We start from the raw sequence: 18,921 nt of genomic DNA on the forward strand, positions 1-18,921 counted from the left end.
AGCAGGGGATCTTAAATTAAACTACTAAAGAGGCTCAACACTGTTTAGCTGCCAAAAGCAGTTGGAATTGGGCCTAAACAGTGTGGTAAGTCTTTAGGTGATGGCTATTGTGTCTGTTTGACCTCTTACAAATGTCTCTACAGGCAATAAAAAGAAAAAGTTTCCAATTTAAATAGCTAGAGAATAAAAACAATTTGCCAGTAATGTGAAAAAACCTACAGCACCTGGTGTTCCCACGTGGTCTCCCACCCAAGTACTAACCAGGCACAACACTGCTTAGCTTCCAAGATCAGACGAGATTGGGCATATCCAATGTGGTATGGCTGTAGGTGAGATACAGGCACTTTTTTGCCCTCTTCTACTTCTATCACCAGGTAAGCTAATAAAAAAGTTTTGTAACTGTTTTTGCTTACTGAAAAAAATCATGTGTTGGCAATGTAAAAAGACCTACAGGACATGATATTAGCAGGGGATCTTAAATTAAACTACTAAAGAGGCTCAACACTGTTTAGCTGCCAAAAGCAGTTGGAATTGGGCCTAAACAGTGTGGTAAGTCTTTAGGTGATGGCTATTGTGTATGTTTGACCTCTTCTAAATGTCTGTGCTGGCAATAAAAAGAAAAAGTTTCCAATTTAAATAGATAGAGAATAAAAACAATTTGCCAGTAATGTGAAAAAACCTACAGCACCTGGTGTTCCCATGTGGTCTCCCACCCAAGTACTAACCAGGCCCAACACTGCTTAGCTTCCAAGATCAGACGAGATTGGGCCTATCCAATGTGGTATGGCTGTAGGTGAGATACATGCACTTTTTTGCCCTCTTCTACTTCTATCACCAGGTAAGCTAATAAAAAAGTTTCCTAACTGTTTTGGCTTAATGAAAAAAATCATGTTTTGGTAATGTAAAAAGACCTACAGGACATGATATTAGCAGGGGATCTTAAATTAAACTACTAAAGAGCTCAACACTGTTTAGCTGCCAAAAGCAGTTGGAATTGGGCCTAAACAGTGTGGTAAGTCTTTAGGTGATGGCTATTGTGTCTGTTTGACCTCTTACAAATGTCTCTACAGGCAATAAAAAGAAAAAGTTTCCAATTTAAATAGCTAGAGAATAAAAACAATTTGCCAGTAATGTGAAAAAACCTACAGCACCAGGTGTTCCCATGTGGTCTACCACCCAAGCACTAACCAGGCCCAACACTGCTTAGCTTCCAAAATCAGACGAGATTGGGCATATCCAATGTGGTATGGCTGTAGGTGAGATACAGCCACTTTTTTGCCCTCTTCTACTTCTATCACCAGGTAAGCTAATAAAAAAGTTTCGTAACTGTTTTTGCTTACTGAAAAAAATCATGTGTTGGCAATGTAAAAAGACCTACAGGACATGATATTAGCAGGGGATCTTAAATTAAACTACTAAAGAGGCTCAACACTGTTTAGCTGCCAAAAGCAGTTGGAATTGGGCCTAAACAGTGTGGTAAGTCTTTAGGTGATGGCTATTGTGTATGTTTGACCTCTTCTAAATGTCTGTGCTGGCAATAAAAAGAAAAAGTTTCCAATTTAAATAGATAGAGAATAAAAACAATTTGCCAGAAATGTGAAAAAACCTACAGCACCTGGTGTTCCCATGTGGTCTCCCACCCAAGTACTAACCAGGCCCAACACTGCTTAGCTTCCAAGATCAGACGAGATTGGGCCTATCCAATGTGGTATGGCTGTAGGTGAGATACATGCTCTTTTTTGACCTCTTCTCTTCTATCACCAGGTAAGCTAATAAAAAAGCTTCCTAACTGTTTTTGCTTATTGAAAAAAATCATGTGTTGGTAATGTAAAAAGACCTACAGGACATGATATAAGCAGGGGATCTTAAATTAAACTACTAAAGAGGCTCAACACTGTTTAGCTGCCAAAAGCAGTTGGAATTGGGCCTAAACAGTGTGGTAAGTCTTTAGGTGATGGCTATTGTGTCTGTTTGACCTCTTACAAATGTCTCTACAGGCAATAAAAAGAAAAAGTTTCCAATTTAAATAGCTAGAGAATAAAAACAATTTGCCAGTAATGTGAAAAATCCTACAGCACCTGGTGTTCCCATGTGGTCTCCCACCCAAGTACTAACCAGGCCCAACACTGCTTAGCTTCCAAGATCAGACGAGATTGGGCATATCCAATGTGGTATGGCTGTAGGTGAGATACAGGCACTTTTTTGCCCTCTTCTACTTCTATCACCAGGTAAGCTAATAAAAAAGTTTCGTAACTGTTTTTGCTTACTGAAAAAAATCATGTGTTGGCAATGTAAAAAGACCTACAGGACATGATATTAGCAGGGGATCTTAAATTAAACTACTAAAAAGGCTCAACACTGTTTAGCTGCCAAAAGCAGTTGGAATTGGGCCTAAACAGTGTGGTAAGTCTTTAGGTGATGGCTATTGTGTATGTTTGACCTCTTCTAAATGTCTGTGCTGGCAATAAAAAGAAAAAGTTTCCAATTTAAATAGATAGAGAATAAAAACAATTTGATAGAGATAGAGAATAAAAACAATTTGGTAAGTCTTTAGGTGATGGCTATTGTGTCTGTTTGACCTCTTCCAAATGTCTGTACTGGCAATAAAAAGAAAAAGTTTCCAATTTAAATAGCTAGAGAATAAAAACAATTTGCCAGTAATGTGAAAAAACCAACAGCACCAGGTGTTCCCATGTGGTCTCCCACCCAAGTACTAACCAGGCCCAACACTGCTTAGCTTCCAAGATCAGACGAGATTGGGGCTATCCAATGTGGTATGGCTGTAGGTGAGATACACGCACTTTTTTGCCCTCTTCTACTTCTATCACCAGGTAAGCTAATAAAAAAGTTTCCTAACTGTTTTGGCTTAATTAAAAAAATCATGTTTTGGTAATGTAAAAAGACCTACAGGACATGATATTAGCAGGTGATCTTAAATGAAACTACTAAAGAGGCTCATACACTGTTTAGCTGCCAAAAGCAGTTGGAATTGGGCCTAAACAGTGTGGTAAGTCTTTAGGTGATGGCTATTGTGTCTGTTTGACCTCTTCTAAATGTCTGTACTGGCAATAAAAAGAAAAAGTTTCCAATTTAAATAGCTAGAGAATAAAAACAATTTGCCAGTAATGTGAAAAAACCTACAGCACCAGGTGTTCCCATGAGGTCTCCCACCAAAGTACTAACCAGGCCCAACACTGCTTAGCTTCCAAGATCAGACGAGATTGGGCCTATCCAATGTGGTATGGCTGTAGGTGAGATACATGCTCTTTTTTGCCCTCTTCTCTTCTATCACCAGGTAAGCTAATAAAAAAGCTTCCTAACTGTTTTTGCTTACTGAAAAAAATCATGTGTTGGTAATGTAAAAAGACCTACAGGACATGATATTAGCAGGGGATCTTAAATTAAACTACTAAAGAGGCTCAACACTGTTTAGCTGCCAAAAGCAGTTGGAATTGGGCCTAAACAGTGTGGTAAGTCTTTAGGTGATGGCTATTGTGTCTGTTTGACCTCTTACAAATGTCTCTACAGGCAATAAAAAGAAAAAGTTTCCAATTTAAATAGCTAGAGAATAAAAACAATTCGCCAGTAATGTGAAAAAACCTACAGCACCTGGTGTTCCCATGTGGTCTCCCACCCAAGTACTAACCAGGCCCAACACTGCTTAGCTTCCAAGATCAGACGAGATTGGGCATATCCAATGTGGTATGGCTGTAGGTGAGATACATGCACTTTTTTGCCCTCTTCTACTTCTATCACCAGTTAAGCTAATAAAAAAGTTTCGTAACTGTTTTTGCTTACTGAAAAAAATCATGTGTTGGCAATGTAAAAACACCTACAGGACATGATATTAGCAGGGGATCTTAAATTAAACTACTAAAGAGGCTCAACACTGTTTAGCTGCCAAAAGCAGTTGGAATTGGGCCTAAACAGTGTGGTAAGTCTTTAGGTGATGGCTATTGTGTATGTTTGACCTGTTCTAAATGTCTGTGCTGGCAATAAAAAGAAAAAGTTTCCAATTTAAATAGATAAAGAATAAAAACAATTTGCCAGTAATGTGAAAAAACCTACAGCACCTGGTGTTCCCATGTGGTCTCCCACCCAAGTACTAACCAGGCCCAACACTGCTTAGCTTCCAAGATCAGATGAGATTGGGCCTATCCAATGTGGTATGGCTGTAGGTGAGATACATGCACTTTTTTGCCCTCTTCTACTTCTATCACCAGGTAAGCTAATAAAAAAGTTTCCTAACTGTTTTGGCTTAATGAAAAAAATCATGTTTTGGTAATGTAAAAAGACCTACAGGACATGATATTAGCAGGGGATCTTAAATGAAACTACTAAAGAGGCTCATACACTGTTTAGCTGCCAAAAGCAGTTGGAATTGGGCCTAAACAGTGTGGTAAGTCTTTAGGTGATGGCTATTGTGTCTGTTTGACCTCTTCCAAATGTCTGTACTGGCAATAAAAAGAAAAAGTTTCCAATTTAAATAGCTAGAGAATAAAAACAATTTGCCAGTAATGTGAAAAAACCTACAGCACCAGGTGTTCCCATGTGGTCTCCCACCCAAGTACTAACCAGGCCCAACACTGCTTAGCTTCCAAGATCAGACGAGATTGGGCCTATCCAATGTGGTATGGCTGTAGGTGAGATACATGCTCTTTTTTGACCTCTTCTCTTCTATCACCCGGTAAGCTAATAAAAAAGCTTCCTAACTGTTTTTGCTTACTGAAAAAAATCATGTGTTGGTAATGTAAAAAGACCTACAGGACATGATATTAGCAGGGGATCTTAAATTAAACTACTAAAGAGGCTCAACACTGTTTAGCTGCCAAAAGCAGTTGGAATTGGGCCTAAACAGTGTGGTAAGTCTTTAGGTGATGGCTATTGTGTCTGTTTGACCTCTTACAAATGTCTCTACAGGCAATAAAAAGAAAAAGTTTCCAATTTAAATAGCTAGAGAATAAAAACTATTTGCCAGTAATGTGAAAAAACCTACAGCACCTGGTGTTCCCACGTGGTCTCCCACCCAAGTACTAACCAGGCACAACACTGCTTAGCTTCCAAGATCAGACGAGATTGGGCATATCCAATGTGGTATAGCTGTAGGTGAGATACAGGCACTTTTTTGCCCTCTTCTACTTCTATCACCAGGTAAGCTAATAAAAAAGTTTTGTAACTGTTTTTGCTTACTGAAAAAAATCATGTGTTGGCAATGTAAAAAGACCTACAGGACATGATATTAGCAGGGGATCTTAAATTAAACTACTAAAGAGGCTCAACACTGTTTAGCTGCCAAAAGCAGTTGGAATTGGGCCTAAACAGTGTGGTAAGTCTTTAGGTGATGGCTATTGTGTATGTTTGACCTCTTCTAAATGTCTGTGCTGGCAATAAAAAGAAAAAGTTTCCAATTTAAATAGATAGAGAATAAAAACAATTTGCCAGTAATGTGAAAAAACCTACAGCACCTGGTGTTCCCATGTGGTCTCCCACCCAAGTACTAACCAGGCCCAACACTGCTTAGCTTCCAAGATCAGACGAGATTGGGCCTATCCAATGTGGTATGGCTGTAGGTGAGATACATGCACTTTTTTGCCCTCTTCTACTTCTATCACCAGGTAAGCTAATAAAAAAGTTTCCTAACTGTTTTGGCTTAATGAAAAAAATCATGTTTTGGTAATGTAAAAAGACCTACAGGACATGATATTAGCAGGGGATCTTAAATTAAACTACTAAAGAGCTCAACACTGTTTAGCTGCCAAAAGCAGTTGGAATTGGGCCTAAACAGTGTGGTAAGTCTTTAGGTGATGGCTATTGTGTCTGTTTGACCTCTTACAAATGTCTCTACAGGCAATAAAAAGAAAAAGTTTCCAATTTAAATAGCTAGAGAATAAAAACAATTTGCCAGTAATGTGAAAAAACCTACAGCACCAGGTGTTCCCATGTGGTCTACCACCCAAGCACTAACCAGGCCCAACACTGCTTAGCTTCCAAAATCAGACGAGATTGGGCATATCCAATGTGGTATGGCTGTAGGTGAGATACAGCCACTTTTTTGCCCTCTTCTACTTCTATCACCAGGTAAGCTAATAAAAAAGTTTCGTAACTGTTTTTGCTTACTGAAAAAAATCATGTGTTGGCAATGTAAAAAGACCTACAGGACATGATATTAGCAGGGGATCTTAAATTAAACGACTAAAGAGGCTCAACACTGTTTAGCTGCCAAAAGCAGTTGGAATTGGGCCTAAACAGTGTGGTAAGTCTTTAGGTGATGGCTATTGTGTATGTTTGACCTCTTCTAAATGTCTGTGCTGGCAATAAAAAGAAAAAGTTTCCAATTTAAATAGATAGAGAATAAAAACAATTTGCCAGAAATGTGAAAAAACCTACAGCACCTGGTGTTCCCATGTGGTCTCCCACCCAAGTACTAACCAGGCCCAACACTGCTTAGCTTCCAAGATCAGACGAGATTGGGCCTATCCAATGTGGTATGGCTGTAGGTGAGATACATGCTCTTTTTTGACCTCTTCTCTTCTATCACCAGGTAAGCTAATAAAAAAGCTTCCTAACTGTTTTTGCTTACTGAAAAAAATCATGTGTTGGTAATGTAAAAAGACCTACAGGACATGATATAAGCAGGGGATCTTAAATTAAACTACTAAAGAGGCTCAACACTGTTTAGCTGCCAAAAGCAGTTGGAATTGGGCCTAAACAGTGTGGTAAGTCTTTAGGTGATGGCTATTGTGTCTGTTTGACCTCTTACAAATGTCTCTACATGCAATAAAAAGAAAAAGTTTCCAATTTAAATAGCTAGAGAATAAAAACAATTTGCCAGTAATGTGAAAAAACCTACAGCACCTGGTGTTCCCATGTGGTCTCCCACCCAAGTACTAACCAGGCCCAACACTGCTTAGCTTCCAAGATCAGACGAGATTGGGCATATCCAATGTGGTATGGCTGTAGGTGAGATACAGGCACTTTTTTGCCCTCTTCTACTTCTATCACCAGGTAAGCTAATAAAAAAGTTTCGTAACTGTTTTTGCTTACTGAAAAAAATCATGTGTTGGCAATGTAAAAAGACCTACAGGACATGATATTAGCAGGGGATCTTAAATTAAACTACTAAAAAGGCTCAACACTGTTTAGCTGCCAAAAGCAGTTGGAATTGGGCCTAAACAGTGTGGTAAGTCTTTAGGTGATGGCTATTGTGTATGTTTGACCTCTTCTAAATGTCTGTGCTGGCAATAAAAAGAAAAAGTTTCCAATTTAAATAGATAGAGAATAAAAACAATTTGATAGAGATAGAGAATAAAAACAATTTGGTAAGTCTTTAGGTGATGGCTATTGTGTCTGTTTGACCTCTTCCAAATGTCTGTACTGGCAATAAAAAGAAAAAGTTTCCAATTTAAATAGCTAGAGAATAAAAACAATTTGCCAGTAATGTGAAAAAACCAACAGCACCAGGTGTTCCCATGTGGTCTCCCACCCAAGTACTAACCAGGCCCAACACTGCTTAGCTTCCAAGATCAGACGAGATTGGGGCTATCCAATGTGGTATGGCTGTAGGTGAGATACACGCACTTTTTTGCCCTCTTCTACTTCTATCACCAGGTAAGCTAATAAAAAAGTTTCCTAACTGTTTTGGCTTAATTAAAAAAATCATGTTTTGGTAATGTAAAAAGACCTACAGGACATGATATTAGCAGGGGATCTTAAATGAAACTACTAAAGAGGCTCATACACTGTTTAGCTGCCAAAAGCAGTTGGAATTGGGCCTAAACAGTGTGGTAAGTCTTTAGGTGATGGCTATTGTGTCTGTTTGACCTCTTCTAAATGTCTGTACTGGCAATAAAAAGAAAAAGTTTCCAATTTAAATAGCTAGAGAATAAAAACAATTTGCCAGTAATGTGAAAAAACCTACAGCACCAGGTGTTCCCATGAGGTCTCCCACCAAAGTACTAACCAGGCCCAACACTGCTTAGCTTCCAAGATCAGACGAGATTGGGCCTATCCAATGTGGTATGGCTGTAGGTGAGATACATGCTCTTTTTTGCCCTCTTCTCTTCTATCACCAGGTAAGCTAATAAAAAAGCTTCCTAACTGTTTTTGCTTACTGAAAAAAATCATGTGTTGGTAATGTAAAAAGACCTACAGGACATGATATTAGCAGGGGATCTTAAATTAAACTACTAAAGAGGCTCAACACTGTTTAGCTGCCAAAAGCAGTTGGAATTGGGCCTAAACAGTGTGGTAAGTCTTTAGGTGATGGCTATTGTGTCTGTTTGACCTCTTACAAATGTCTCTACAGGCAATAAAAAGAAAAAGTTTCCAATTTAAATAGCTAGAGAATAAAAACAATTCGCCAGTAATGTGAAAAAACCTACAGCACCTGGTGTTCCCATGTGGTCTCCCACCCAAGTACTAACCAGGCCCAACACTGCTTAGCTTCCAAGATCAGACGAGATTGGGCATATCCAATGTGGTATGGCTGTAGGTGAGATACATGCACTTTTTTGCCCTCTTCTACTTCTATCACCAGTTAAGCTAATAAAAAAGTTTCGTAACTGTTTTTGCTTACTGAAAAAAATCATGTGTTGGCAATGTAAAAACACCTACAGGACATGATATTAGCAGGGGATCTTAAATTAAACTACTAAAGAGGCTCAACACTGTTTAGCTGCCAAAAGCAGTTGGAATTGGGCCTAAACAGTGTGGTAAGTCTTTAGGTGATGGCTATTGTGTATGTTTGACCTGTTCTAAATGTCTGTGCTGGCAATAAAAAGAAAAAGTTTCCAATTTAAATAGATAAAGAATAAAAACAATTTGCCAGTAATGTGAAAAAACCTACAGCACCTGGTGTTCCCATGTGGTCTCCCACCCAAGTACTAACCAGGCCCAACACTGCTTAGCTTCCAAGATCAGATGAGATTGGGCCTATCCAATGTGGTATGGCTGTAGGTGAGATACATGCACTTTTTTGCCCTCTTCTACTTCTATCACCAGGTAAGCTAATAAAAAAGTTTCCTAACTGTTTTGGCTTAATGAAAAAAATCATGTTTTGGTAATGTAAAAAGACCTACAGGACATGATATTAGCAGGGGATCTTAAATGAAACTACTAAAGAGGCTCATACACTGTTTAGCTGCCAAAAGCAGTTGGAATTGGGCCTAAACAGTGTGGTAAGTCTTTAGGTGATGGCTATTGTGTCTGTTTGACCTCTTCCAAATGTCTGTACTGGCAATAAAAAGAAAAAGTTTCCAATTTAAATAGCTAGAGAATAAAAACAATTTGCCAGTAATGTGAAAAAACCTACAGCACCAGGTGTTCCCATGTGGTCTCCCACCCAAGTACTAACCAGGCCCAACACTGCTTAGCTTCCAAGATCAGACGAGATTGGGCCTATCCAATGTGGTATGGCTGTAGGTGAGATACATGCTCTTTTTTTACCTCTTCTCTTCTATCACCCGGTAAGCTAATAAAAAAGCTTCCTAACTGTTTTTGCTTACTGAAAAAAATCATGTGTTGGTAATGTAAAAAGACCTACAGGACATGATATTAGCAGGGGATCTTAAATTAAACTACTAAAGAGGCTCAACACTGTTTAGCTGCCAAAAGCAGTTGGAATTGGGCCTAAACAGTGTGGTAAGTCTTTAGGTGATGGCTATTGTGTCTGTTTGACCTCTTACAAATGTCTCTACAGGCAATAAAAAGAAAAAGTTTCCAATTTAAATAGCTAGAGAATAAAAACAATTTGCCAGTAATGTGAAAAAACCTACAGCACCTGGTGTTCCCACGTGGTCTCCCACCCAAGTACTAACCAGGCACAACACTGCTTAGCTTCCAAGATCAGACGAGATTAGGCATATCCAATGTGGTATGGCTGTAGGTGAGATACAGGCACTTTTTTGCCCTCTTCTACTTCTATCACCAGGTAAGCTAATAAAAAAGTTTTGTAACTGTTTTTGCTTACTGAAAAAAATCATGTGTTGGCAATGTAAAAAGACCTACAGGACATGATATTAGCAGGGGATCTTAAATTAAACTACTAAAGAGGCTCAACACTGTTTAGCTGCCAAAAGCAGTTGGAATTGGGCCTAAACAGTGTGGTAAGTCTTTAGGTGATGGCTATTGTGTATGTTTGACCTCTTCTAAATGTCTGTGCTGGCAATAAAAAGAAAAAGTTTCCAATTTAAATAGATAGAGAATAAAAACAATTTGCCAGTAATGTGAAAAAACCTACAGCACCTGGTGTTCCCATGTGGTCTCCCACCCAAGTACTAACCAGGCCCAACACTGCTTAGCTTCCAAGATCAGACGAGATTGGGCCTATCCAATGTGGTATGGCTGTAGGTGAGATACATGCACTTTTTTGCCCTCTTCTACTTCTATCACCAGGTAAGCTAATAAAAAAGTTTCCTAACTGTTTTGGCTTAATGAAAAAAATCATGTTTTGGTAATGTAAAAAGACCTACAGGACATGATATTAGCAGGGGATCTTAAATTAAACTACTAAAGAGCTCAACACTGTTTAGCTGCCAAAAGCAGTTGGAATTGGGCCTAAACAGTGTGGTAAGTCTTTAGGTGATGGCTATTGTGTCTGTTTGACCTCTTACAAATGTCTCTACAGGCAATAAAAAGAAAAAGTTTCCAATTTAAATAGCTAGAGAATAAAAACAATTTGCCAGTAATGTGAAAAAACCTACAGCACCAGGTGTTCCCATGTGGTCTACCACCCAAGCACTAACCAGGCCCAACACTGCTTAGCTTCCAAAAATCAGACGAGATTGGGCATATCCAATGTGGTATGGCTGTAGGTGAGATACAGCCACTTTTTTGCCCTCTTCTACTTCTATCACCAGGTAAGCTAATAAAAAAGTTTCGTAACTGTTTTTGCTTACTGAAAAAAATCATGTGTTGGCAATGTAAAAAGACCTACAGGACATGATATTAGCAGGGGATCTTAAATTAAACTACTAAAGAGGCTCAACACTGTTTAGCTGCCAAAAGCAGTTGGAATTGGGCCTAAACAGTGTGGTAAGTCTTTAGGTGATGGCTATTGTGTATGTTTGACCTCTTCTAAATGTCTGTGCTGGCAATAAAAAGAAAAAGTTTCCAATTTAAATAGATAGAGAATAAAAACAATTTGCCAGTAATGTGAAAAAACCTACAGCACCTGGTGTTCCCATGTGGTCTCCCACCCAAGTACTAACCAGGCCCAACACTGCTTAGCTTCCAAGATCAGACGAGATTGGGCCTATCCAATGTGGTATGGCTGTAGGTGAGATACCTGCACTTTTTTTGCCCTCTTCTACTTCTATCACCAGGTAAGCTAATAAAAAAGTTTCCTAACTGTTTTGGCTTAATGAAAAAAATCATGTTTTGGTAATGTAAAAAGACCTACAGGACATGATATTAGCAGGGAATCTTAAATGAAACTACTAAAGAGGCTCATACACTGTTTAGCTGCCAAAAGCAGTTGGAATTGGGCCTAAACAGTGTGGTAAGTCTTTAGGTGATGGCTATTGTGTCTGTTTGACCTCTTACAAATGTCTCTACAGGCAATAAAAAGAAAAAGTTTCCAATTTAAATAGCTAGAGAATAAAAACAATTTGCCAGTAATGTGAAAAAACCTACAGCACCTGGTGTTCCCATGTGGTCTCCCACCCAAGTACTAACCAGGCCCAACACTGCTTAGCTTCCAAGATCAGACGAGATTGGGCATATCCAATGTGGTATGGCTGTAGGTGAGATACAGGCACTTTTTTGCCCTCTTCTACTTCTATCACCAGGTAAGCTAATAAAAAAGTTTCGTAACTGTTTTTGCTTACTGAAAAAAATCATGTGTTGGCAATGTAAATAGACCTACAGGACATGATATTATAAGGGGATCTTAAATTAAACTACTAAAGAGGCTCAACACTGTTTAGCTGCCAAAAGCAGTTGGAATTGGGCCTAAACAGTGTGGTAAGTCTTTAGGTGATGGCTATTGTGTATGTTTGACCTCTTCTAAATGTCTGTGCTGGCAATAAAAAGAAAAAGTTTCCAATTTAAATAGCTAGAGAATAAAAACAATTTGCCAGTAATGTGAAAAAACCTACAGCACCAGGTGTTCCCATGTGGTCTCCCACCCAAGTACTAACCAGGCCCAACACTGCTTAGCTTCCAAGATCAGACGAGATTGGACAAATCCAATGTGGTATGGCTGTAGGTGAGATACAGGCACTTTTTTGCCCTCTTCTACTTCTATCACCAGGTAAGCTAATAAAAAAGTTTCGTAACTGTTTTTGCTTACTGAAAAAAATCATGTGTTGGCAATGTAAAAAGACCTACAGGACATGATATTAGCAGGGGATCTTAAACTAAAATACTAAAGAGGCTCAACACTGTTTAGCTGCCAAAAGCAGTTGGAATTTGGCCTAAACAGTGTGGTAAGTCTTTAGGTGATGGCTATTGTGTATGTTTGACCTCTTCTAAATGTCTGTGCTGGCAATAAAAAGAAAAAGTTTCCAATTTAAATAGATAGAGAATAAAAACAATTTGCCAGTAATGTGAAAAAACCTACAGCACCTGGTGTTCCCATGTGGTCTCCCACCCAAGTACTAACCAGGCCCAACACTGCTTAGCTTCCAAGATCAGACAAGATTGGGCCTATCCAATGTGGTATGGCTGTAGGTGAGATACAGGCACTTTTTTGCCCTCTTCTACTTCTATCACCAGGTAAGCTAATAAAAAAGTTTCGTAACTGTTTTTGCTTACTGAAAAAAATTATGTGTTGGCAATGTAAAAAGACCTACAGGACATGATATTAGCAGGGGATCTTAAATTAAACTACTAAAGAGGCTCAACACTGTTTAGCTGCCAAAAGCAGTTGGAATTGGGCCTAAACAGTGTGGTAAGTCTTTAGGTGATGGCTATTGTGTATGTTTGACCTCTTCTAAATGTCTGTGCTGGCAATAAAAAGAAAAAGTTTCCAATTTAAATAGATAGAGAATAAAAACAATTTGCCAGTAATGTGAAAAAACCTACAGCACCTGGTGTTCCCATGTGGTCTCCCACCCAAGTACTAACCAGGCCCAACACTGCTTAGCTTCCAAGATCAGATGAGATTGGGCCTATCCAATGTGGTATGGCTGTAGGTGAGATACATGCACTTTTTTGCCCTCTTCTACTTCTATCACCAGGTAAGCTAATAAAAAAGTTTCCTAACTGTTTTGGCTTAATGAAAAAAATCATGTTTTGGTAATGTAAAAAGACCTACAGGACATGATATTAGCAGGGGATCTTAAATGAAACTACTAAAGAGGCTCATACACTGTTTAGCTGCCAAAAGCAGTTGGAATTGGGCCTAAACAGTGTGGTAAGTCTTTAGGTGATGGCTATTGTGTCTGTTTGACCTCTTCCAAATGTCTGTACTGGCAATAAAAAGAAAAAGTTTCCAATTTAAATAGCTAGAGAATAAAAACAATTTGCCAGTAATGTGAAAAAACCTACAGCACCAGGTGTTCCCATGTGGTCTCCCACCCAAGTACTAACCAGGCCCAACACTGCTTGGCTTCCAAGATCAGACGAGATTGGGCCTATCCAATGTGGTATGGCTGTAGGTGAGACACATGCTCTTTTTTGCCCTCTTCTCTTCTATCACCAGGTAAGCTAATAAAAAAGCTTCCTAACTGTTTTTGCTTACTGAAAAAAATCATGTGTTGGTAATGTAAAAAGACCTACAGGACATGATATTAGCAGGGGATCTTAAATTAAACTACTAAAGAGGCTCAACACTGTTTAGCTGCCAAAAGCAGTTGGAATTGGGCCTAAACAGTGTGGTAAGTCTTTAGGTGATGGCCATTGTGTCTGTTTGACCTCTTACAAATGTCTCTACAGGCAATAAAAAGAAAAAGTTTCCAATTTAAATAGATAGAGAATAAAAACAATTTGCCAGTAATGTGAAAAAACCTACAGCACCTGGTGATCCCATGTGGTCTCCCACCCAAGTACTAACCAGGCCCAACACTGCTTAGCTTCCAAGATCAGACGAGATTGGGCCTATCCAATGTGGTATGGCTGTAGGTGAGATACATGCACTTTTTTGCCCTCTTCTACTTCTATCACCAGGTAAGCTAATAAAAAAGTTTCCTAACTGTTTTGGCTTAATGAAAAAAATCATGTTTTGGTAATGTAAAAAGACCTACAGGACATGATATTAGCAGGGGATCTTAAATGAAACTACTAAAGAGGCTCATACACTGTTTAGCTGCCAAAAGCAGTTGGAATTGGGCCTAAACAGTGTGGTAAGTCTTTAGGTGATGGCTATTGTGTCTGTTTGACCTCTTCCAAATGTCTGTACTGGCAATAAAAGGAAAAAGTTTCCAATTTAAATAGCTAGAGAATAAAAACAATTTGCCAGTAATGTGAAAAAACCTACAGCACCTGGTGTTCCCATGTGGTCTCCCACCCAAGTACTAACCAGGCCCAACACTGCTTAGCTTCCATCATCAGACGAGATTGGGCATATCCAACGTGGCACGACTGTAGGTGAGATACAGGCACTTTTTTGCCCTCTTCTACTTCTATCACCAGGTAAGCTAATAAAAAAGTTTCGTAACTGTTTTTGCTTACTGAAAAAAATCATGTGTTGGCAATGTAAAAAGACCTACAGGACATGATATTAGCAGGGGATCTTAAATTAAACTACTAAAGAGGCTCAACACTGTTTAGCTGCCAAAAGCAGTTGGAATTGGGCCTAAACAGTGTGGTAAGTCTTTAGGTGATGGCTATTGTGTCTGTTTGACCTTTTACAAATGTCTCTACAGGCAATAAAAAGAAAAAGTTTCCAATTTAAATAGCTAGAGAATAAAAACAATTTGCCAGTAATGTGAAAAAACCTACAGCACCTGGTGTTCCCATGTGGTCTCCCACCCAAGTACAAACCAGGCCCAACACTGCTTAGCTTCCATCAACAGACGAGATTGGGCATATCCAACATGGCACGGCTGTAGGTGAGATACAGGCACTTTTTTGCCCTCTTCTACTTCTATCACCAGGTAAGCTAATAAAAAAGTTTCGTAACTGTTTTTGCTTACTGAAAAAAATCATGTGTTGGCAATGTAAAAAGACCTACAGGACATGATATTAGCAGGGGATCTTAAATTAAACTACTAAAGAGGCTCAACACTGTTTAGCTGCCAAAAGCAGTTGGAATTGGGCCTAAACAGTGTGGTAAGTCTTTAGGTGATGGCTATTGTGTCTGTTTGACCTCTTCCAAATGTCTGTACTGGCAATAAAAAGAAAAAGTTTCCAATTTAAATAGCTAGAGAATAAAAACAATTTGCCAGTAATGTGAAAAAACCTACAGCACCAGGTGTTCCTATGTGGTCTCCCACCCAAGTACTAACCAGGCCCAACACTGCTTAGCTTCCAAGATCAGACGAGATCGGGCCTATCCAATGTGGTATGGCTGTAGGTGAGATACGTGCTCTTTTTTGACCTCTTCTCTTCTATCACCAGGTAAGCTAATAAAAAAGTTTCGTAACTGTTTTTGCTTACTGAAAAAAATCATGTGTTGGCAATGTAAAAAGACCTACAGGACATGATATTAGCAGGGGATTTTAAATTAAACTACTAAAGAGGCTCAACACTGTTTAGCTGCCAAAAGCAGTTGGAATTGGGCCTAAACAGTGTGGTAAGTCTTTAGGTGATGGCTATTGTGTATGTTTGACCTCTTCTAAATGTCTGTGCTGGCAATAAAAAGAAAAAGTTTCCAATTTAAATAGATAGAGAATAAAAACAATTTTCCAGTAATGTGAAAAAACCTACAGCACCTGGTGTTCCCATGTGGTCTCCCACCCAAGTACTAACCAGGCCCAACACTGCTTAGCTTCCAAGATCAGATGAGATTGGGCCTATCCAATGTGGTATGGCTGTAGGTTAGATACATGCACTTTTTTGCCCTCTTCTACTTCTATCACCAGGTAAGCTAATAAAAAAGTTTCCTAACTGTTTTGGCTTAATGAAAAAAATCATGTTTTGGTAATGTAAAAAGACCTACAGGACATGATATTAGCAGGGGATCTTAAATGAAACTACTAAAGAGGCTCATACACTGTTTAGCTGCCAAAAGCAGTTGGAATTGGGCCTAAACAGTGTGGTAAGTCTTTAGGTGAGGGCTATTGTGTCTGTTTGACCTCTTCCAAATGTCTGTACTGGCAATAAAAAGAAAAAGTTTCCAATTTAAATAGCTAGAGAATAAAAACAATTTGCCAGTAATGTGAAAAAACCTACAGCACCAGGTGTTCCCATGTGGTTTCCCACCCAAGTACTAACCAGGCCCAACACTGCTTAGCTTCCAAGATCAGACGAGATTGGGCATATCCAATGTGGTATGGCTGTAGGTGAGATACAGGCATTTTTTTGCCCTCTTCTACTTCTATCACCAGGTAAGCTAATAAAAAAGTTTCGTAACTGTTTTTGCTTACTGAAAAAAATCATGTGTTGGCAATGTAAAAAGACCTACAGGACATGATATTAGCAGGGGATCTTAAATTAAACTACTAAAGAGGCTCAACACTGTTTAGCTGCCAAAAGCAGTTGGAATTGGGCCTAAACAGTGTGGTAAGTCTTTAGGTGATGGCTATTGTGTATGTTTGACCTCTTCTAAATGTCTGTGCTGGCAATAAAAAGAAAAAGTTTCCAATTTAAATAGATAGAGAATAAAAACAATTTGCCAGTAATGTGAAAAAACCTACAGCACCTGGTGTTCCCATGTGGTCTCCCACCTAAGTACTAACCAGGCCCAACACTGCTTAGCTTCCAAGATCAGATGAGATTGGGCCTATCCAATGTGGTATGGCTGTAGGTTAGATACATGCACTTTTTTGCCCTCTTCTACTTCTATCACCAGGTAAGCTAATAAAAAAGTTTCCTAACTGTTTTGGCTTAATGAAAAAAATCATGTTTTGGTAATGTAAAAAGACCTACAGGACATGATATTAGCAGGGGATCTTAAATGAAACTACTAAAGAGGCTCATACACTGTTTAGCTGCCAAAAGCAGTTGGAATTGGGCCTAAACAGTGTGGTAAGTCTTTAGGTGATGGCTATTGTGTCTGTTTGACCTCTTCCAAATGTCTGTACTGGCAATAAAAAGAAAAAGTTTCCAATTTAAATAGCTAGAGAATAAAAACAATTTGCCAGTAATGTGAAAAAACCTACAGCACCAGGTGTTCCCATGTGGTCTCCCACCCAAGTACTAACCAGGCCCAACACTGCTTAGCTTCCATCATCAGACGAGATTGGGCATATCCAACGTGGCACGGCTGTAGGTGAGATACAGGCACTTTTTTGCCCTCTTCTACTTCTATCACCAGGTAAGCTAATAAAAAAGTTTCCTAACTGTTTTTGCTTACTGAAAAAAATCATGTGTTGGTAATGTAAAAAGACCTACAGGACATGATATTAGCAGGGGATCTTAAATTAAAATACTAAAGAGGCTCAACACTGTTTAGCTGCCAAAAGCAGTTGGAATTGGGCCTAAACAGTGTGGTAAGTCTTTAGGTGATGGCTTTTGTGTATGTTTGACCTCTTCTAAATGTCTGTGCTGGCAATAAAAAGAAAAAGTTTCCAATTTAAATAGATAGAGAATAAAAACAATTTGCCAGTAATGTGAAAAAACCTACAGCACCTGGTGTTCCCATGTGGTCTCCCACCCAAGTACTAACCAGGCCCAACACTGCTTAGCTTCCAAGATCAGACGAGATTGGGCCTATCCAATGTGGTATGGCTGTAGGTGAGATACATGCACTTTTTTGCCCTCTTCTACTTCTATCACCAGGTAAGCTAATAAAAAAGTTTCCTAACTGTTTTGGCTTAATGAAAAAAATCATGTTTTGGTAATGTAAAAAGACCTACAGAACATGATATTAGCAGGGGATCTTAAATGAAACTACTAAAGAGGCTCATACACTGTTTAGCTGCCAAAAGCAGTTGGAATTGGGCCTAAACAGTGTGGTAAGTCTTTAGGTGATGGCTATTGTGTCTGTTTGACCTCTTCCAAATGTCTGTACTGGCAATAAAAAGAAAAAGTTTCCAATTTAAATAGCTAGAGAATAAAAACAATTTGCCAGTAATGTGAAAAAACCTACAGCACCAGGTGTTCACATGTGGTCTCCCACCCAAGTTCTAACCAGGCCCAACACTGCTTAGCTTCCAAGATCAGACGAGATTGGGCCTATCCAATGTGGTATGGCTGTAGGTGAGATACATGCTCTTTTTTGACCTCTTCTCTTCTATCACCAGGTAAGCTAATAAAAAAGCTTCCTAACTGTTTTTGCTTACTGAAAAAAATCATGTGTTGGTAATGTAAAAAGACCTACAGGACATGATATTAGCAGGGGATCTTAAATTAAACTACTAAAGAGGCTCAACACTGTTTAGCTGCCAAAAGCAGTTGGAATTGGGCCTAAACAGTCTCGTAAGTCTTTAGGTGATGGCTTATGTGTCTGTTTGACCTCTTACAAATGTCTCTACAGGCAATAAAAAGAAAAAGTTTCCAATTTAAATAGATAGAGAATAAAAACAATTTGCCAGTAATGTGAAAAAACCTACAGCACCTGGTGTTCCCATGTGGTCTCCCACCCAAGTACTAACTAGGCCCAACACTGCTTAGCTTCCAAGATCAGACGAGATTGGGCCTATCCAATGTGGTATGGCTGTAGGTGAGATACATGCACTTTTTTGCCCTCTTCTACTTCTATCACCAGGTAAGCTAATAGAAAAGTTTCCTAACTGTTTTGGCTTAATGAAAAAAATCATGTTTTTGTAATGTAAAAAGACCTACAGGACATGATATTAGCAGGGGATCTTAAATGAAACTACTAAAGAGGCTCATACACTGTTTAGCTGCCAAAAGCAGTTGGAATTGGGCCTAAACAGT

At 39.0% G+C, this 18,921-nt stretch overlaps 35 non-coding genes and 5 pseudogenes across 35 annotated transcripts; all 40 read right to left on the bottom strand.

The window, feature by feature from the left end:
- Positions 1-212: 212 nt before the first annotated feature.
- On the bottom strand, positions 213-331 carry LOC146023257 (5S ribosomal RNA). The gene has a single exon (XR_014452680.1). It is a non-coding gene; the product is annotated as a 5S ribosomal RNA (ribosomal RNA).
- A 345-nt stretch (positions 332-676) lies between these two features.
- Positions 677-795, bottom strand: LOC146021989 (5S ribosomal RNA). Its single transcript, XR_014451457.1, has one exon. It is a non-coding gene; the product is annotated as a 5S ribosomal RNA (ribosomal RNA).
- Positions 796-1,139: 344 nt separating this feature from the next.
- Positions 1,140-1,258, bottom strand: LOC146024600 (5S ribosomal RNA). Its single transcript, XR_014453972.1, has one exon. It is a non-coding gene; the product is annotated as a 5S ribosomal RNA (ribosomal RNA).
- A 345-nt stretch (positions 1,259-1,603) lies between these two features.
- Positions 1,604-1,722, bottom strand: LOC146021990 (5S ribosomal RNA). Its single transcript, XR_014451458.1, has one exon. It is a non-coding gene; the product is annotated as a 5S ribosomal RNA (ribosomal RNA).
- Positions 1,723-2,066: 344 nt separating this feature from the next.
- Positions 2,067-2,185, bottom strand: LOC146021678 (5S ribosomal RNA). The gene has a single exon (XR_014451155.1). It is a non-coding gene; the product is annotated as a 5S ribosomal RNA (ribosomal RNA).
- A 484-nt stretch (positions 2,186-2,669) lies between these two features.
- Positions 2,670-2,788, bottom strand: LOC146023738 (5S ribosomal RNA). The gene has a single exon (XR_014453145.1). It is a non-coding gene; the product is annotated as a 5S ribosomal RNA (ribosomal RNA).
- A 346-nt stretch (positions 2,789-3,134) lies between these two features.
- LOC146022571 (5S ribosomal RNA) lies at positions 3,135-3,253 on the bottom strand. The gene has a single exon (XR_014452021.1). It is a non-coding gene; the product is annotated as a 5S ribosomal RNA (ribosomal RNA).
- A 344-nt stretch (positions 3,254-3,597) lies between these two features.
- LOC146023450 (5S ribosomal RNA) lies at positions 3,598-3,716 on the bottom strand. Its single transcript, XR_014452867.1, has one exon. It is a non-coding gene; the product is annotated as a 5S ribosomal RNA (ribosomal RNA).
- Positions 3,717-4,061: 345 nt separating this feature from the next.
- Positions 4,062-4,180, bottom strand: LOC146021527 (5S ribosomal RNA). The gene has a single exon (XR_014451009.1). It is a non-coding gene; the product is annotated as a 5S ribosomal RNA (ribosomal RNA).
- A 346-nt stretch (positions 4,181-4,526) lies between these two features.
- LOC146022305 (5S ribosomal RNA) lies at positions 4,527-4,645 on the bottom strand. Its single transcript, XR_014451769.1, has one exon. It is a non-coding gene; the product is annotated as a 5S ribosomal RNA (ribosomal RNA).
- A 344-nt stretch (positions 4,646-4,989) lies between these two features.
- On the bottom strand, positions 4,990-5,108 carry LOC146023731 (5S ribosomal RNA). Its single transcript, XR_014453138.1, has one exon. It is a non-coding gene; the product is annotated as a 5S ribosomal RNA (ribosomal RNA).
- Positions 5,109-5,453: 345 nt separating this feature from the next.
- Positions 5,454-5,572, bottom strand: LOC146021991 (5S ribosomal RNA). Its single transcript, XR_014451460.1, has one exon. It is a non-coding gene; the product is annotated as a 5S ribosomal RNA (ribosomal RNA).
- Positions 5,573-5,916: 344 nt separating this feature from the next.
- On the bottom strand, positions 5,917-6,035 carry LOC146024601 (5S ribosomal RNA). The gene has a single exon (XR_014453973.1). It is a non-coding gene; the product is annotated as a 5S ribosomal RNA (ribosomal RNA).
- Positions 6,036-6,380: 345 nt separating this feature from the next.
- On the bottom strand, positions 6,381-6,499 carry LOC146021992 (5S ribosomal RNA). Its single transcript, XR_014451461.1, has one exon. It is a non-coding gene; the product is annotated as a 5S ribosomal RNA (ribosomal RNA).
- Positions 6,500-6,843: 344 nt separating this feature from the next.
- On the bottom strand, positions 6,844-6,962 carry LOC146023462 (5S ribosomal RNA). Its single transcript, XR_014452878.1, has one exon. It is a non-coding gene; the product is annotated as a 5S ribosomal RNA (ribosomal RNA).
- Positions 6,963-7,446: 484 nt separating this feature from the next.
- Positions 7,447-7,565, bottom strand: LOC146023739 (5S ribosomal RNA). The gene has a single exon (XR_014453146.1). It is a non-coding gene; the product is annotated as a 5S ribosomal RNA (ribosomal RNA).
- Positions 7,566-7,911: 346 nt separating this feature from the next.
- Positions 7,912-8,030, bottom strand: LOC146022572 (5S ribosomal RNA). Its single transcript, XR_014452022.1, has one exon. It is a non-coding gene; the product is annotated as a 5S ribosomal RNA (ribosomal RNA).
- A 344-nt stretch (positions 8,031-8,374) lies between these two features.
- LOC146023473 (5S ribosomal RNA) lies at positions 8,375-8,493 on the bottom strand. The gene has a single exon (XR_014452889.1). It is a non-coding gene; the product is annotated as a 5S ribosomal RNA (ribosomal RNA).
- A 345-nt stretch (positions 8,494-8,838) lies between these two features.
- Positions 8,839-8,957, bottom strand: LOC146021528 (5S ribosomal RNA). Its single transcript, XR_014451010.1, has one exon. It is a non-coding gene; the product is annotated as a 5S ribosomal RNA (ribosomal RNA).
- A 346-nt stretch (positions 8,958-9,303) lies between these two features.
- Positions 9,304-9,422, bottom strand: LOC146022306 (5S ribosomal RNA). The gene has a single exon (XR_014451770.1). It is a non-coding gene; the product is annotated as a 5S ribosomal RNA (ribosomal RNA).
- Positions 9,423-9,766: 344 nt separating this feature from the next.
- LOC146023934 (5S ribosomal RNA) lies at positions 9,767-9,885 on the bottom strand. The gene has a single exon (XR_014453334.1). It is a non-coding gene; the product is annotated as a 5S ribosomal RNA (ribosomal RNA).
- Positions 9,886-10,230: 345 nt separating this feature from the next.
- On the bottom strand, positions 10,231-10,349 carry LOC146021993 (5S ribosomal RNA). Its single transcript, XR_014451462.1, has one exon. It is a non-coding gene; the product is annotated as a 5S ribosomal RNA (ribosomal RNA).
- A 344-nt stretch (positions 10,350-10,693) lies between these two features.
- LOC146025077 (5S ribosomal RNA) lies at positions 10,694-10,813 on the bottom strand (annotated as a pseudogene).
- A 345-nt stretch (positions 10,814-11,158) lies between these two features.
- On the bottom strand, positions 11,159-11,277 carry LOC146021995 (5S ribosomal RNA). The gene has a single exon (XR_014451464.1). It is a non-coding gene; the product is annotated as a 5S ribosomal RNA (ribosomal RNA).
- A 347-nt stretch (positions 11,278-11,624) lies between these two features.
- On the bottom strand, positions 11,625-11,743 carry LOC146023485 (5S ribosomal RNA). Its single transcript, XR_014452900.1, has one exon. It is a non-coding gene; the product is annotated as a 5S ribosomal RNA (ribosomal RNA).
- Positions 11,744-12,088: 345 nt separating this feature from the next.
- Positions 12,089-12,207, bottom strand: LOC146023103 (5S ribosomal RNA). Its single transcript, XR_014452531.1, has one exon. It is a non-coding gene; the product is annotated as a 5S ribosomal RNA (ribosomal RNA).
- Positions 12,208-12,552: 345 nt separating this feature from the next.
- Positions 12,553-12,671, bottom strand: LOC146023672 (5S ribosomal RNA). Its single transcript, XR_014453082.1, has one exon. It is a non-coding gene; the product is annotated as a 5S ribosomal RNA (ribosomal RNA).
- A 345-nt stretch (positions 12,672-13,016) lies between these two features.
- On the bottom strand, positions 13,017-13,135 carry LOC146021529 (5S ribosomal RNA). Its single transcript, XR_014451011.1, has one exon. It is a non-coding gene; the product is annotated as a 5S ribosomal RNA (ribosomal RNA).
- Positions 13,136-13,481: 346 nt separating this feature from the next.
- Positions 13,482-13,600, bottom strand: LOC146023269 (5S ribosomal RNA). The gene has a single exon (XR_014452692.1). It is a non-coding gene; the product is annotated as a 5S ribosomal RNA (ribosomal RNA).
- A 344-nt stretch (positions 13,601-13,944) lies between these two features.
- Positions 13,945-14,063, bottom strand: LOC146024055 (5S ribosomal RNA). The gene has a single exon (XR_014453451.1). It is a non-coding gene; the product is annotated as a 5S ribosomal RNA (ribosomal RNA).
- A 346-nt stretch (positions 14,064-14,409) lies between these two features.
- On the bottom strand, positions 14,410-14,528 carry LOC146025123 (5S ribosomal RNA; annotated as a pseudogene).
- Positions 14,529-14,873: 345 nt separating this feature from the next.
- Positions 14,874-14,992, bottom strand: LOC146025264 (5S ribosomal RNA; annotated as a pseudogene).
- A 345-nt stretch (positions 14,993-15,337) lies between these two features.
- Positions 15,338-15,456, bottom strand: LOC146023616 (5S ribosomal RNA). Its single transcript, XR_014453028.1, has one exon. It is a non-coding gene; the product is annotated as a 5S ribosomal RNA (ribosomal RNA).
- A 344-nt stretch (positions 15,457-15,800) lies between these two features.
- On the bottom strand, positions 15,801-15,919 carry LOC146021530 (5S ribosomal RNA). The gene has a single exon (XR_014451012.1). It is a non-coding gene; the product is annotated as a 5S ribosomal RNA (ribosomal RNA).
- A 346-nt stretch (positions 15,920-16,265) lies between these two features.
- On the bottom strand, positions 16,266-16,384 carry LOC146021553 (5S ribosomal RNA). The gene has a single exon (XR_014451033.1). It is a non-coding gene; the product is annotated as a 5S ribosomal RNA (ribosomal RNA).
- Positions 16,385-16,729: 345 nt separating this feature from the next.
- On the bottom strand, positions 16,730-16,848 carry LOC146021716 (5S ribosomal RNA). The gene has a single exon (XR_014451193.1). It is a non-coding gene; the product is annotated as a 5S ribosomal RNA (ribosomal RNA).
- A 346-nt stretch (positions 16,849-17,194) lies between these two features.
- LOC146025102 (5S ribosomal RNA) lies at positions 17,195-17,313 on the bottom strand (annotated as a pseudogene).
- Positions 17,314-17,658: 345 nt separating this feature from the next.
- On the bottom strand, positions 17,659-17,777 carry LOC146021996 (5S ribosomal RNA). The gene has a single exon (XR_014451465.1). It is a non-coding gene; the product is annotated as a 5S ribosomal RNA (ribosomal RNA).
- Positions 17,778-18,123: 346 nt separating this feature from the next.
- Positions 18,124-18,242, bottom strand: LOC146024745 (5S ribosomal RNA; annotated as a pseudogene).
- A 344-nt stretch (positions 18,243-18,586) lies between these two features.
- On the bottom strand, positions 18,587-18,705 carry LOC146023661 (5S ribosomal RNA). The gene has a single exon (XR_014453071.1). It is a non-coding gene; the product is annotated as a 5S ribosomal RNA (ribosomal RNA).
- Positions 18,706-18,921: the final 216 nt, after the last annotated feature.

This window comes from Crinia signifera, chromosome 7 (assembly GCF_055691185.1).
Source record: "Crinia signifera chromosome 7, ASM5569118v1, whole genome shotgun sequence".
Lineage (NCBI taxonomy): Eukaryota > Metazoa > Chordata > Amphibia > Anura > Myobatrachidae > Crinia > Crinia signifera.